At 41.2% G+C, this 14442-nt stretch overlaps 1 pseudogene; it reads right to left on the bottom strand.

Annotated features, from left to right (window-relative positions):
- Positions 1-9404: 9404 nt before the first annotated feature.
- LOC100340202 (inorganic pyrophosphatase-like) overlaps positions 9405-14442 on the bottom strand; it is a 32415-nt pseudogene continuing 27377 nt past the window's right edge.

Below are 14442 nucleotides of genomic sequence, written 5' to 3' on the forward strand. Positions count from 1 at the left end.
ATGGAATATCTTTTTCCAACCTTTCACTTTCAGTCTGCATGCATCTTTGTTGGGAAGATGTGTTTCTTGTAGGCAGCAAATAGATGGGTTTTGTTCCTTAATCCATTCAGCCAGTCTGTGCCTTTTAACATTCAATGTGACTATTGAAAAGTAGTGACTTTGCCCTGCCATTTTCCCAAAGATATTTTCTAGTATATGCTTTGAGCTTCCTCTGATCTTTTACTGGTAGGTTTTCTTCCTTTACCTTCTTTCATACTGATGGCTGTGTTTCTGTGTTTCTGTGTGTAGCACATCTTTAAGCATTTTTTGCAGGGCTGGACAAGTGGCGACAAATTCTTTCAATTTCTGTTTGCTGTGAAAGGTCTTTATTTCACCTTCATTCACAAATGATAGCTTTGCAGGATATAATATTCTGGGCTAGCAGTTTTTCTCTCTTAGTACCTGGGCTATATCACGCCATTCCCTCCTAGCTTGTAGGGTTTCTGATGAGAAGTCAGCTGTCAGTCTAATTGGAGATCCTCTGAGAGTAATCTGACGTTTCTCTCTTGCACATTTTAGGATCTTTTCTTTATGTTTCACTGTGGTGAGTTTAATTACAACGTGCCGTGGTGAGGGTCTCTTTTGGTCGTGTTTATTAGGGGTTCTATGAGCTTCCTGTACTAGGATGTCTCTGTCCTTCTCCAAACCTGGGAAATTTTCTGCTAGTATCTCACTAAAAAGGCCTTCTAATCCTTTCTCCCTCTCCATGCATTCAGGAACTCCTAGAAACCCAATGTTGGTTTTTTTAATAGTATCCTGTAGATTCCCGACAATATTTTTTAGATTTCTAATTTCCTCTTCTTTTCTTTGGTCTGACTGTATACTTTCCTGTTCTCTGTCTTCTAAGTCTGATATTCTCTCTTCTGCTTCACCCATTCTGTTTTTAAGGCTCTCTAATGTGTTTTTCATTTGATCTATTGAATTCTTCATTTCATTATGATTTCTCATCACTATCACAGTTTCATGTTCTACTAGTTGCTTCATTTAATTTTGATTCCTCCTTACTATTTCATTTTCATGAGAGAGATTTTCTATCCTGTCCAGTAAGGATTTCTGTAGTTCAAGAATTTGTTTTTGAGAACTTGTTACTGTTCTTATCAATTTTTTGATATCTGCTTCTTGCATTTCTTCTATCTCATCATCTTCATAATCTTGAATTGGGGTGTCTTGTTCATTTGAGTTTGTTCTTGTTTCCTTGGTTTCTCATTTGTTGTTTGGCATTGTGGAGATATTCTTTGGTTTGTTCACTGTAGTGATTTTGCTCGTTATACTATGACTCTAGATTAAGTGGACTGTCTGCTTTTGATGGATCCTTAGAGGCTGTGATGGGTGTGGCCAGAGAGCTCTGTTTGGTTCATCAGGGTTAAGGGTGTGCCAGAGGTGACTCAACCAGATTGTTCTCTCACTCGCTCACTCGCTCTCTCTCTCTCTCTTTTTTTTTTTTTGACTCAGTTGGGAAGTAATTCCACACAGCTGAGTGGAATTGAGGGTAGTTAATGTATGAAATCTGGCCCCTTTGGGTATTCATCTGTTCTACCCCTGGGACCACACAAAGAGTTTATGCAGCTCTCAGTGTGGTATCAAATTTCTCTACAGTCTCTCACTGGGTTACCAAGGTTACCAAGTTTGTGTACTCAGTGAGTTCTCTCACCCCCCCCCCCTCAGATTTTCACAGTCTCAGTTTGTTAGCTCCACACCTTCACTAGGTCCTAACCTCCTGTTATTTCTCCCCACTAGAGTCAGGTTTTTCTTCTTGGCTGATGGCGAGCGCCACTTTACTTATGTCCAAAATGGCACCTGCTCTTTGTCTTGCTCAGCTTGTAAGGTGAGTGGAGAGAGAGGCTAGTGTCCATGCCGGTTTCCTTATTTATTTGTTTTTTTTTTTTCTCTCCTCCAGTCAGCCTGGTGAATTTCCCCAGCAGGGCTTCAGGCCTCGTTCCCTCTAGGCTCTTTCTGCCTTTCCTTGCCAATGTCTCTGGTTACAGAGGTTTTTGTCTCACCTCCCCTTCCAGCACTGGCCTGCAGACTCTGTGACTGGGCTTCCATGTGGTAGGCGACCTTGCTCTCCCTGTAGGTCCTCTGTGTCACATCCACTAGATTCGGAAGAGTTTCCTCTGCAATTTTTTCCTGAGACTACAGTAACTCCATTTTTATTAAACTATCTTTTCTCGGACTATCGGTGTGTGCCTTCACTATTCTGCCATCTTGACTCCACCTCCGTGTTCCTTCCTTTTTGTGTAATCACAATACCCTGATCACTACCAAGCTATTAGAGACTGACACAATGAGGTTATGTAACCTATTTTTCATGTTTAGATGCCATTAATTACTCTAATAATGTCTGTATACAGTTAAAAAAAATGATCATGATTTCTATCAGTTGAGGTTTGGTTAGCTATATGATAGTATAAGTAAACCATATAACCTTGGGACAAATGTAGCACATTTATATGTGCTTTGGGAAGACTTTTGAGGAATATCATTAAATGAAAAACTGAAGTGAAGAACAGAATGATAATAATAGTCCCATTCATATAGATTTTTTAAAGGATATACACATGTCTGCAAAAGCAAATGTCTAGATATTTCTTTGAATTTGTTTGATTCAAACAATTATTGCCTTTTTTAAACTCATATTTTTTAAAAAACTACTCACTAGAGAAAAGATGTATTTTCATGTCCAAGTGTTTTTAAAATCTAGTGAAAATATTTTCTCTTAAAAAATGAAATACGGGCCGGCGCCGTGGCTCAATAGGCTAATCCTCCACCTTGCGGCGCCGGCACACCGGGTTCTAGTCCCGGTCAGGGCGCCGGATTCTGTCCCGGTTGCCCCTCTTCCAGGCCAGCTCTCTGCTATGGCCAGGGAGTGCAGTGGAGGATGGCCCAGGTGCTTGGGCCCTGCACCCCATGGGAGACCAGGAAAAGCACCTGGATCCTGGCTCCTGCCATCGGATCAGCGTGGTGCGCCGGCTGCAGCGGCGGCCATTGGAGGGTGAACCAACGGCAAAGGAAGACCTTTCTCTCTCTCTGTCTCTCTCTCTCACTGTCCACTCTGCCTGTCAAAAATAAAAAAAAAATGAAATACAACAAACAATAAAACATAGTACTGCAATGTTAATATAGGCACGAGTGAAGGATGCAGAGAGTTCCTACTGGAGGCCCGGACCACAGTATTAAGTCATTTATAATCATGTGAAAGAGGATTAAGAAATATCAGTCAGGGGACTGGGGCTGTCTGCAGTGCCAGCATCCCATATGGGTGCCGTTCAACTGCTGGCTGTTCTGCTTCTGGTCCAACTCTTTGCGAATGTGCCCAGGAAAGCAGCAGAGGATGGCCCAAGCCCTTAGGCCCCTGCACCCACTTGGGAGGCCCAGAAGATGCTCCTAGCTTTGGTCTAGTCCAGGTCTTGATATTGCTGTCATTTGGGGAGTGAATCAGCGGATGGACGATCTTTCTGTCTCTCCTTTCTCTGTCACTCTTTCAAATACATAAATAAATAAAAAAAAGAAACATCAGTCAGATGCCATGCAATACTTTGAATTATGAGCTTAAATACTGATCAGAGACTTTAGACTTACTGAGTCATGTTAAACATACAGTTGCCATTTTGGCACAGTGGTCCCATATAAGAATTTCAGTTCTAGTCCCAGCTACTCTGCTTCTGATCCAGCTCCCTGCTAATGTACCTGGGAAGGCAGTGGAAGATGGTCCAAGTACTTGGGCCCCTCCACCCATGTGGGAGATTCACATGGAATTCTGGGCTCTTGATTTTGGCTTGGACCAGTCCTTGTCAGTGTGACCATCTGGGGAATAAACAACTGAATGAAAGGCCTTTTCTCTCTATCCTGGTTGTTCTGCCTTTAAATGTTATAATCATGTTTTTAAAAGAATACTTTCCCTTTTATGGTTCATATTCTGGATTGAATGATAGGATGTTGGGAATCCCCTTGGAAATGATCAGGTCAGTATGGGTAGGGTAATCAGACTTCCAGGGTGACCCCCAATGATTCCCATATATTGATATTCACAGTCTAGTGTGATGTGGTCCCTTGGGTGAGGGCTAAATCAAGTGACTTGCTTTTAACCACTAGGATGTGGGGAGGAATATTGCACCCTCTGTGTATTGACATCTCAGCTTTTGACCAGGGTTGGGAAAACTTTTTTCTGCCAAGGGTCGTCTGGATGTTTATCACCTCATTCGCAGGCCGTATAAAATCATCAGCTTAAAAAATTAGCCTGCAACAGATTTACTGAATTTCAAATCCCTGCTGTGGCTGCTTTGGCAGGGCCACGCCAAATGATTTCATGGACCTATGTGGCTTGGAGATGGGACGTTCCCTACCCCCACTTTATGTGATGATGAAGAGAGCTGGCATGCTAGAGAAGTGCACACACACAGTGAAGGAACTCGCACAGTAGTCTCGGACTTGCCCCCAGTGAGGAACCAAGGCTTTCAGTCCAGCAGTCCTCAAGGACTGAAATCTTGTCAAAAACACATCCTTCTCCAGGTGATGTTATAGATTCCAGGTTTACAGCTCTGTTGCTGCCTTGTAAGAAACTGTGAAGAGGATCTAGGTAACCATGCCCAAATTCCTAACCTAAAGGAATTGAAAGATGGGGCTAATGTTGTGGTGCACCAGGTTAAGCCACTTCTTGCGATATCAGCATCCCATATTGGAGTGCTGCTTGGCTGCCTTGCTTCCCATGCAGCCTCCTGCCAATGTACCTGGGAAGCAGCAGGTGATGACCCAAGTGCTTGGGTTCCTGCCACCCACATAGGAAAACCAGATGGAGTTGCAGGATCCTGGCATCAGCCTGCTCCAGACCTGGCTGTTGTGACCATCTGGGGAGTAAACCAGCAGATAGAAGGTCTCTCTCTCTCTCTCTCTCTCTCTCTTTCCCTCCCTCGTCCTACCCCCTCCCTTATCTCTCTCTTGAGATAAACAAACTTTTTAAAAAGAGGAATTGAAAGATGAAAAATGTATTATTTTAAGTCACACTAAGTTTTAGAATAGTTTTTTATATAGTAATATATAATTAATAGAGGAGAATAAGAATAAACTTTTCTAGAAAGGGCAGGAACTATAAAAATAAAACTAGTAAATTTTACTGAGACATATGACAGGAAACTTGAATAAATGGAGAAAAAGGTTATATTTCTTTTTTTTTTTTTAATGGCACACAAATAATAGTTTATTTAAAAGGTAAGGAAAACACACACACACACACACACACACACTCACACATGGGCATTATTCAGGAATAAAGTGGGCCAGGGAGGGAAAAGGATGGAAGAAGGAGATATAGAGATGGTGCCTCAGCTCCCTGTTTTGTCTGCAGAAAATGAAAAAGGTAATATTTCTAGACAGGAAGGTTGATTCACATAAAGACATTTGTTCATGGAAGAGTGTAAAGAAGTTTTTTTTTTTTTTTTTTTTTTTTTTTTTTTTTTTTGACAGGCAGAGTGCATAGTGAGAGAGAGAGAGAGACAGAGAGAAAGGTCTTCCTTTTTGCCGTTGGTTCACCCTCCAATGGCTGCCATGGCTGGCGCACCGCGCTGATCCGAAGGCAGGAGCCAGGTGCTTCTCCTGGTCTCCCATGGGGTGCAGGGCCCAAGCACTTGGGCCATCCTCTACTGCCTTCCTGGGCCACAGCAGAGAGTTGGCCTGGAAGAGGGGCAACTGGGAAAGAATCTGGCGCCCTGACTGGGACTAGAACCCGGTGTGCCGGCGCCGCTAGGTGGAGGATTAGCCTATTGAGCTGCGGTGCTGGCCACAAACAAGTTTTAAATTCATAGTTTTTTCACAATATGCATTTTTCTATGAACCTTTGGAGAACCTCTTAAATACATGCATGTCAAACTTTTTGCACCAAAAATAAACATTCTTAATTCCATCTTCAATTAACTTTTTGAAGTACCCTTGTATATTTAATATAATATGAAATAACATGAGATTTGAGGGAAGGAGGGTAAAATTGGCAAAATAATTATATAATTTATCAGGAAAAGTAAATACAAAAATAGTTAAGGACTTTTTTTTAAAAGAATAAGAGGTATGAATACAACACAAAACATAAAGTAAAAAATCACTTAATTACTGTGAACTGATATTCAAGAACAGATTGCTGGTAAAGAAAAACCTATGAAAAAGGGTACCCTAATATATGTAAGAACTTGGTCGGTGCCGCAGCTCACTAGGCTAATCCTTCACCAGGGGCGCTGGCACCCCAGGTTCTAGTCCCAGTTGGGGCACCGGATTCTGTCCCAGTTGCTCCTCTTCCAGTCCAGCTCTCTGCTGTGGCCTGGGAGTGCAGTGGAGGATAGCCCAAGTCCTTGGGCCCTACACCCGGATGGGAGACCAGGAGAAGCACCTGGCTCCTGGCTTTGGTTCGGCACAGCGTGCTGCAGCACGCCAGCTGTAGCGGCCACTTGGGGGGTGAACCAATGGAAAAAGGAAGACCTTTCTCTCTGTCTCTATCTCTGTCTCTCTCTTACTGTCTAACTCTGCCTGTCAAAAAAAAAAAAATAAATAAAGAAAGAACTTAATATATGATAAAGAATTACTGCAAGAGGAGAAAGTTCTCAATACATTACACCGAGATATTTTACTAGAAGTTATTTGGGAAATAAATCTACGGGCCTAGGTAAGCCTATCTATAGTACAGAAGAGGTCATGGACCACAGTTTAACACTCTTCATTTAGATCTTCAGTTCATGTTTAAAGGAAATTTGGTACTGTCTTCCGCTTCCCCTTCCTCTCTTCCTCTGTGCCTTCTTTCCTTTTTATTTTTATTCTAGTTGCTTTACAAAAGAACCTCTTCATTTTGAGAAAATTGCAGATTTCCAAGCAATTCTAAGAAATGCCAAAGACAAAATTATAACTACCATTTAAAGATCTTAAGTGGCTTTATTTGGGATTCTAGAGTCAGGCCACACTGCATTCCACAAGGTGTTGTAGATATTTAACCAGTGCAGGTGAAATAGAAAAACTCCTCCTTTTACATTTTTCAAGCTGTCCTTCCATAACATACTTGCTTGAATATTTCTTCCACATAGATTTAATACCACATCAGATAATATTATACATTTTGGTTTCAATTGTAACTTAGAAAACACAGGAGGAAAAAAGCTGCTATTATATTTAGTCATATTTTTCTTTTAATTCTCTTTTTTCCTTACTGTTATCCCAAGTTTCCTTTTTTAATCTTTTTCTAAATTGAGATGATCCTTCCTTTTTGACTTTTTGATGTACTGCTTTGACCAATCACTGCATTATTGTTCCTAGCAGATGTTCTAAAAACATAGTACTGGGATATATACTAAAAACATATACCAGGGGCAGGCACTGTGGCACAGGGGATTAAGCTGCCCCATCCCGTCAGAATGCTGGTTCAAGTCCTGGTACTTGGCTTCCAATCCAGCTCAGTGCTAATGAGACTGGGAAGCTAGGGGAACACTGCTCAAGTACTGGAGTTCCTGCCCCCGTGTGGGAGGCCAGCACTAGCTGTTGTGGCCATCTGGGGCACGAACCTGTGGGCAGAGGATCTCTCTCCCTTTCAAATAAATAAAATACTTTATATATATATATATATATAATATATGTATATATATATATTTAATATTTATTTGAGTGGTAGATTTCCAGAGATATGGAGAGACAGAAAGGAGTTCCATCTGCTGGTTCATTCTCCAAATGGCCACAGCTGAGCAGATCCAAAGCCAGGAGCTTCTTCTGGGTCTCCTAGGCGGGTGCAGTGGCCCTAGCACTTGGGCCATCTTCCGCTGCTTACCCAGGTCATAAGCAGAGAGCTGGATCAGAAGAGGAGCAGGTGGAGGCTTAGCCTACTATGCCACAGTGCCAGCACCGTGTGTGTGTGTGTGTGTGTGTGCATGTGTGTGTCTGTGTGTATAGTGGTGAACGCTTAGTCTAGTGGCTAAAGTATGGTTAAGAGGTGAGATTTTGGAATTGTGGTTAAGATGCTGTTTAGGACTCTCACATCTTGCATCAGAGTGCCTGTGTTTGAGTCCTAGATCCACTCCCCGTTCTAGCTTCCTGCTAAGGCACACCCTGGGAAGCAGCTGGTGATGGTTCAAGTAGTTGGATTCTTGCTACACAGTTGGGAGACCCAGATTGAGTTCCGGGTTTCTGGCTTCAGCCTGGCCCATCTCTGGGTGTTGCAGGCATTTGTGGGGGTGAACCAGTGGATGGAAGATCTCTACTTATAAAATAAATGAAATTTTAAAAAGTGAAACATGCCACTAATCTATTTTTTAAGCATTTAGAAGTGTTTATATGATAGAAATATTTCTTAGCATTTTAGGTAAATTTTTAAAAACAGAACATTATATATTTATAAGTATAATTGCCATATGTGTACAAAATAGCTTATGTAAAAATATTCTCTAGTTCTAAAAATTTATTGGCATTTTTTTAGAGTACTGATTATAATTTTCATATACAATGATGCCCATTTTTTTCTTTTTCTCTCTAAATTTAAAATTGAATTTGGAAGAATAATGCCCATATTTTAATATTTGGTTCATTTTTGCTCACATATGGTCCTCATTAAAATGGCACCTGTCTCTCTCAGAGTTGCTCAAGGTAAACATGGAGTCAACCACCTCCCCCCCAAAAACCTGAATTTTTATTTGAGAGGGAGCAGAAGAGGGAGAGCTAGACATAGTTATTTCCCAAATGCTGGTTCAATCCCAAACACTTCCAAAGGCTGGGACTGGGCCAGGCCATAGCTCAAAGCTGGGCACCCAATCTAGGTCTCTCAAATGGGAGTCAGGGACCCAACTACTTGAGCCATCACCTTCCTTCTCCAGGATGTGCAGTAGTCGGAAGCCAGAATCAGGAATGAAGCTGAGACTCACACCCAGGCATTCTGATATGGGATGCTAGCTAGCACTCCAGTGGGCATTTTATGTCCTGGAGTTCTTAATTCCTGTCTTTTTCTCTGCCTATCTCTTTATCTGTACAAAGGTACTTCACAAAGTTCATGAAAAAAATTCAATTTAAAAGATTAGTTTGGTACAAAAGAATTGTTTTAAATCTACATATAGTTTATTTATAATATACTTTTTCATTAACTTTTTAAATGCTGCCCTTCCTAAATCTATCTATGCTGTTCTCACATCTTTTAACAAAATAATTTTATTTCTTTACACATGGCAAACATATATATCCAAAATGTGCTCTTCTTGCACAGCTATTCACAAATGGCTTCCAAGTCACCTTTGCTATTATGTACACCTGTACTAGTTCTCTTAGCTATGAGAAATGCTTTTAGACAGCTGGTATTATGAATGCATTGGAATGGTCACAGCAGATGTTGCTCTAGTTAGATGCATTCTACAAATTTAGACGTTTAAAGAGCTACTGCGTTTGCATCTAATACTTCTGAATGAACAGATTTCAGTAACATCAGCTTGTATTCTGGAGAAATCACATTCATTTTTTTGGTGATGGAACCACTTCTCCACATCTGTTGCTATGATGCAGGCAGACGCACATGGTGGTTGAAAAGCATCCTGGCTGCATTGGGATCATTCTGCCAAGAGCATTCAGATCCTGTCACATTCATGCAACAATTCTTTTTCCATCCATTTTCTTAGTCACTAAAGCTTTCCAGTAGTCATGAGTGCATTCAATAATATCAACTGCAAAGTCCTTGTGTTTAAATTCTACATTAAAAGCCAATTCATTTTCTAGTTTTTTTTTAATAGGGAATCTTGTGCCTTCTAAACCAGCCCATAATGATGGCCCAAGTCCTTGGACCCCTGCACCCATGTGGGAGACCCAGAAGAAGCTCCTGGCTTCAGATGAGCTCAGCTCCAGCCGTTGCAGCCATCTGGGGAGTGAACCAGCAGATGAAAGAGCTCTCTCTCTCTCTCTCTCTCTCTCTCTCTCTGTCATTCTACCTCTCAAATAAATAAAAATCTTAAAAAAAAAAAATAAAACAGTCCACAGTAGCTCCTAGGTAGCCAGGTTTCAGCCACTGACAACATTAATATCATTGTAACTGGCCGAGACCAATCCTCCATATTCACAGCAATGACTTCCTAGTGTTTCCTCCTCCTCAGGTACAGCCAACATGCTGAGAGCTCTTGCCCCAGTTATTCCACCTCTTGCACATACATGTCTGGCTTCTAATTTCACACACATCAATTGAGTCATTGCCACAACAGCCAGCGTGTTTGCCACTGTGTCCTACTCTTCCCAAGTCTGAGGGATGGCACCATAGCTCCATATATATCCCTTGTAATGGAACACGTCAGCCACATAACAGTTTGCCTTTTTCTACATCTTGCTTAATTGTTTTCAAAGCATCCTTTGTAGCAATCTCCATTTTTGCATTAGACCAGAATGGTACTTCCACCACCTTGTAGAACACATCCTTATCGGCATGGATTGAATATCATGAAATGGAGTTATTGTCCTTTTTCACTTTCGAGGAAGGTGCAGCACTCGATGCCTGCACGTGGTGTTAATGGATGAGAGACCATGCATGCCCACTGCGAGGACTGGCCATCTCCGTTTTCTCCACCCATTACCGCCAGAGAACACAGCGCCCGTATCTACTTTTCCTTCTTTCTTTGCTTTATCTTTTTTTTTTGTCTTTACTTATACCTACCTGACATGTTCTGTATTTATTTGTTTATACAATCTGTAAGCTCTCTCAGGGAAGGGGATTTGCTTTTTATGTACTGTTATCAGTATCTGGCACATTGTTGAATGAATGGATTTATGAAAGAAGGGAGACTGTGGAGTATAAATGGCCTGAGTGAAGACAGAAAAGTACAGAGACAAGCCTACTTTATCATAAGTATTTCATAGATTACTTCATCTTGATCTTTTAAAGCCATAACTTATGCTTTAAAACATTAAATTAGGGGTGGGCATTTGGTGGAGTGGTTAAGACATCGCTTGGGATACACAAAACCTGTATCAGAGTGCCTTGGTTTGAGTAGTGGCTCTGCTGCTTTTTTTCTTTAAGATTTATTTTATTTATTTGAAATACAGTTACACAGAGAGGTAAAGACAGAGAGAGAGGTCTTCCATCCGCTGGTTCACTCCCCAGATGGCTGCAATGGCCAGAGCTGTGCCAATCCAAAGCCAGGAGCCAGGTGTTTCTTCCCAGTTTCCCATGCAGGTGCAGAGGCCCAAGCACCTCGGCCATATTCTATTGCTTTCTCAGGCCATAGCAGAGAGCTGGATCTGAAGAGGAGCAGCCGGGACTAGAACTGGTGCCCATATGGGATGCTGGTGCTTCAGGGCAGGGCTTAACCCGCTGCGCCACAGCGCCAACCCCAGTGGCTCTGCTTCTAATTCCAGCTTTCTGTCAGTGCACACCCTGGGAGGCAGCAGGCAATGATTCAGGTAGTTGGATCCCTGGACTGAATTCCCAGCTCCTGGTTTCAACCTGAGCCATCCTCGGCTGTTGCAGGCTTCTGGGGGAGTGAACCAGATGATGGAAGATTGGTCACTTTCTCTCTCTGCCCTTCAAATAAAATGAAAATTTTAAAATTAAACATATATAATTAAGTTCCGAGAGAGAGAGAGAGAGAGAGAGACATATCCTTGTAACAATCCATTGAAATGAGGGTTTGTCTTTACGTTGATATATGTGTTATGGACTGTAATTGTGGTAGGTATCATGGATAGTATGCTAATAAAGGGCATGGCAAAGGATGCACGGGGAGTTTAATTGCAAGTCACCACTGCAGTTGAGTCCAACCTTTGTGCATAGAGCCATTCATCATGAGCGACAGCCAAGAGAGGTGGAGAAAACAAATTCTTTCATGGCTCACTCTCTCTGCTCCTGGCCTCACCCTGTCACTCAGTTTACAGTCTTCTTTGTTGCCTGTAATCATTCCCAGAGGATGTATTTATCACCATGGAAAAAACTCGAATGACATCAGCAGCAGCACTCACAGCTCTGTGCTGCGATCCAATAAATAATACTGCGCAGGATGTAGAAGTGCTGAAGCATGTGACCAAGAACCAAGCAGGGTTATCAAGCCTCAGCCTTAACTGAGAGGTAGGTAGTTAGCTATGCAGAATCTCCAGCCTGACCCCAGGTTTGCATTGTAACAAGATCCTGAGTGATTTGCGCATACGCTGAAGTTTGAACATCAATCCGTAGAAGATCTGATGACCTAAAACCACCACCTTTTTATGACATGATTTAAGACCATCATTATCACAAGTAGATTCCAACTAAAGTGAGAAAACAAAGCTTTTCTCTTCTCATCCAGGAGATGGTGTAGAAACAGAAGTTGAATTAAGACAATGAATTGATCTATGTGAATACATGATTTCGAAAGTACGCACTAGTCAATTTTGTCCCCTTCCCTTTGAGATAGATATTATTCCTGTTTTCAGTGGAATAAACTGATGTTTAGAAAACTGATCTGACTCTCCCAAACTGACAGATAGAAAATGGAATAAGAGGCCGGCGCTGTGGCTCCCTGGGCTAGTCCTCTGCCTGCGGCGCTGGTACTCCGGGTTCTGGTCCCGGTTGGGGCACCGGATTCTGTCCCGGTTGCTCCTCTTCCAGTCCAGCTCTCTGCTGTGGCCCAGGAAGGCAGTGGAGGATGGCCCAAGTGCTTGGGCCCTGCACTCGCATGGGAGACTAGGAGGAAGCACCTGGCTCCTGGCTTCGGATCAGCGCAGTGCACCAGCTGTAGTGGTCATTTGGGGTGTGAACCAACGGAAGGAAGACCTTTCTCTCTGTCTCTCTCACTGTCTAACTCAGCCTGTCAAAAAAATAAAAAATGGAATAAGAATGATCAGGATCAATCTATGGACATGCCCACCCTCAATCTACTTCTCTTTAGTCTTATCACAAAAATGTAAAGTTCTTTTGTAAAAAAAATTAAAGCTCTCTCTCTTTTGCAAAGGATGATACAGTTAGTCAAAGCATAATTTTTCTTCTTCAAGACTGAATTTCATATTTATTAAATGCAGCATCACTCTGAACAGATAATTTTTTCATGGTTCTTTGTAAATCATTCAATTGAGTCTTTTTGAAAGGCCTCTGCCTTTGTTGAATATTCATTGCCAAACCTGGCTAACATTTCTTAAGATATAAACAAAGTACATATTTGGAATCAGCCAAATGAGTGCTTAGCACTCTGGCAATTGGTAAAGAGATCCCTAGTTAATGATATCAGTTGATTTTGGCTTATTTCTTCAATATGTAATGATGTTTATGAATAATTTTATTCACACAATTTGGTAATTAGAAATAAGCGATGAGGATTTGAGAAGAGTGAGGGAAACATCTAGAAATTCCTTTAAATAGTTTTTAGAAGATATGTGAAAAAGTAGAGAGTATCTCTATTTAATATGCAAGTATGGGGAATGAGTGTGAGAAGGATGACAAGGTTATGTACATGCACACACATAATTTGATCACATTACTTAAAAATTTTCCCTTAGAGCCTTTTAGGAAAAATCTTTTGTACTTGAGCTAATAATTCCTTTGCTGAGTCTGTGCAAGACTGACAACAGCAGCACTGAGTGGTTTATAATTCTATAAACAAAATCATTAGTGATTAAGATAGAACGCACTTAGATAAGTTCCAGGATATCAGGAAGACATGGTTGTCAATCTCTTCTGGTACTCTTCTGTAGATTCTTTGCTAAAAATAATGGCAGAGCTGAAGGTTTTAAAAGCTTTTCACTCCTCCACAAACCTTACATTAAATGACTGTTGGAGGTATACAAAACATTAAATGCAACAGATTTATAGGTTTGTTTATCATAAGTATCAAAAACCAGTTTTGTTTGGGTATCTGAAATCCAGTTTTAAGACAACACAACTTGGGTAGCCTCTGTGGTCCCATCAACATACCAGAGGGCTGTAAGTTATAAAAATATGGCTCAAGAAATAATAGTTGATATTCTGTACATGTTCTAGTAGGTCTCAAGGGCCCAAGCAATCTATATGGTCTCCACTTAAGACACATCATGTGAATTCTCTATACGATCTTGCATTCAGACATATTTCATCAGCAATCATTTAATTAAAAATTGGAGCACTATGGGAGGTTCATAGCTTATTGCCATTATTTAATATTTGTTTTATGACCATCAAGTAAGGAGTTGTAGAAACCAGCAATTTTTCTCTGGGGAAATAGATACAATCAGAACATCAACCCCAAGCACACATAAAACAGCATCTAAATCACATTTATCTTCCACCAGAGAACCAGAAACACGGTGACTATGTCTCCAGAATTAAAAATTAATAGCTATAAAAGGAACTATAAAAGGGGTGAAAAGGATGTAGGTTTTGTAACAATAAATAGGGAGCTCCTAGAGAGCCATTTATTTGCATTTTGGAGCTGCAGAGTTACAAAGATGGTCAGTTCTGTTTCATGGTTTTTAAAT

Source organism: Oryctolagus cuniculus, chromosome 1 (assembly GCF_964237555.1).
Source record: "Oryctolagus cuniculus chromosome 1, mOryCun1.1, whole genome shotgun sequence".
Lineage (NCBI taxonomy): Eukaryota > Metazoa > Chordata > Mammalia > Lagomorpha > Leporidae > Oryctolagus > Oryctolagus cuniculus.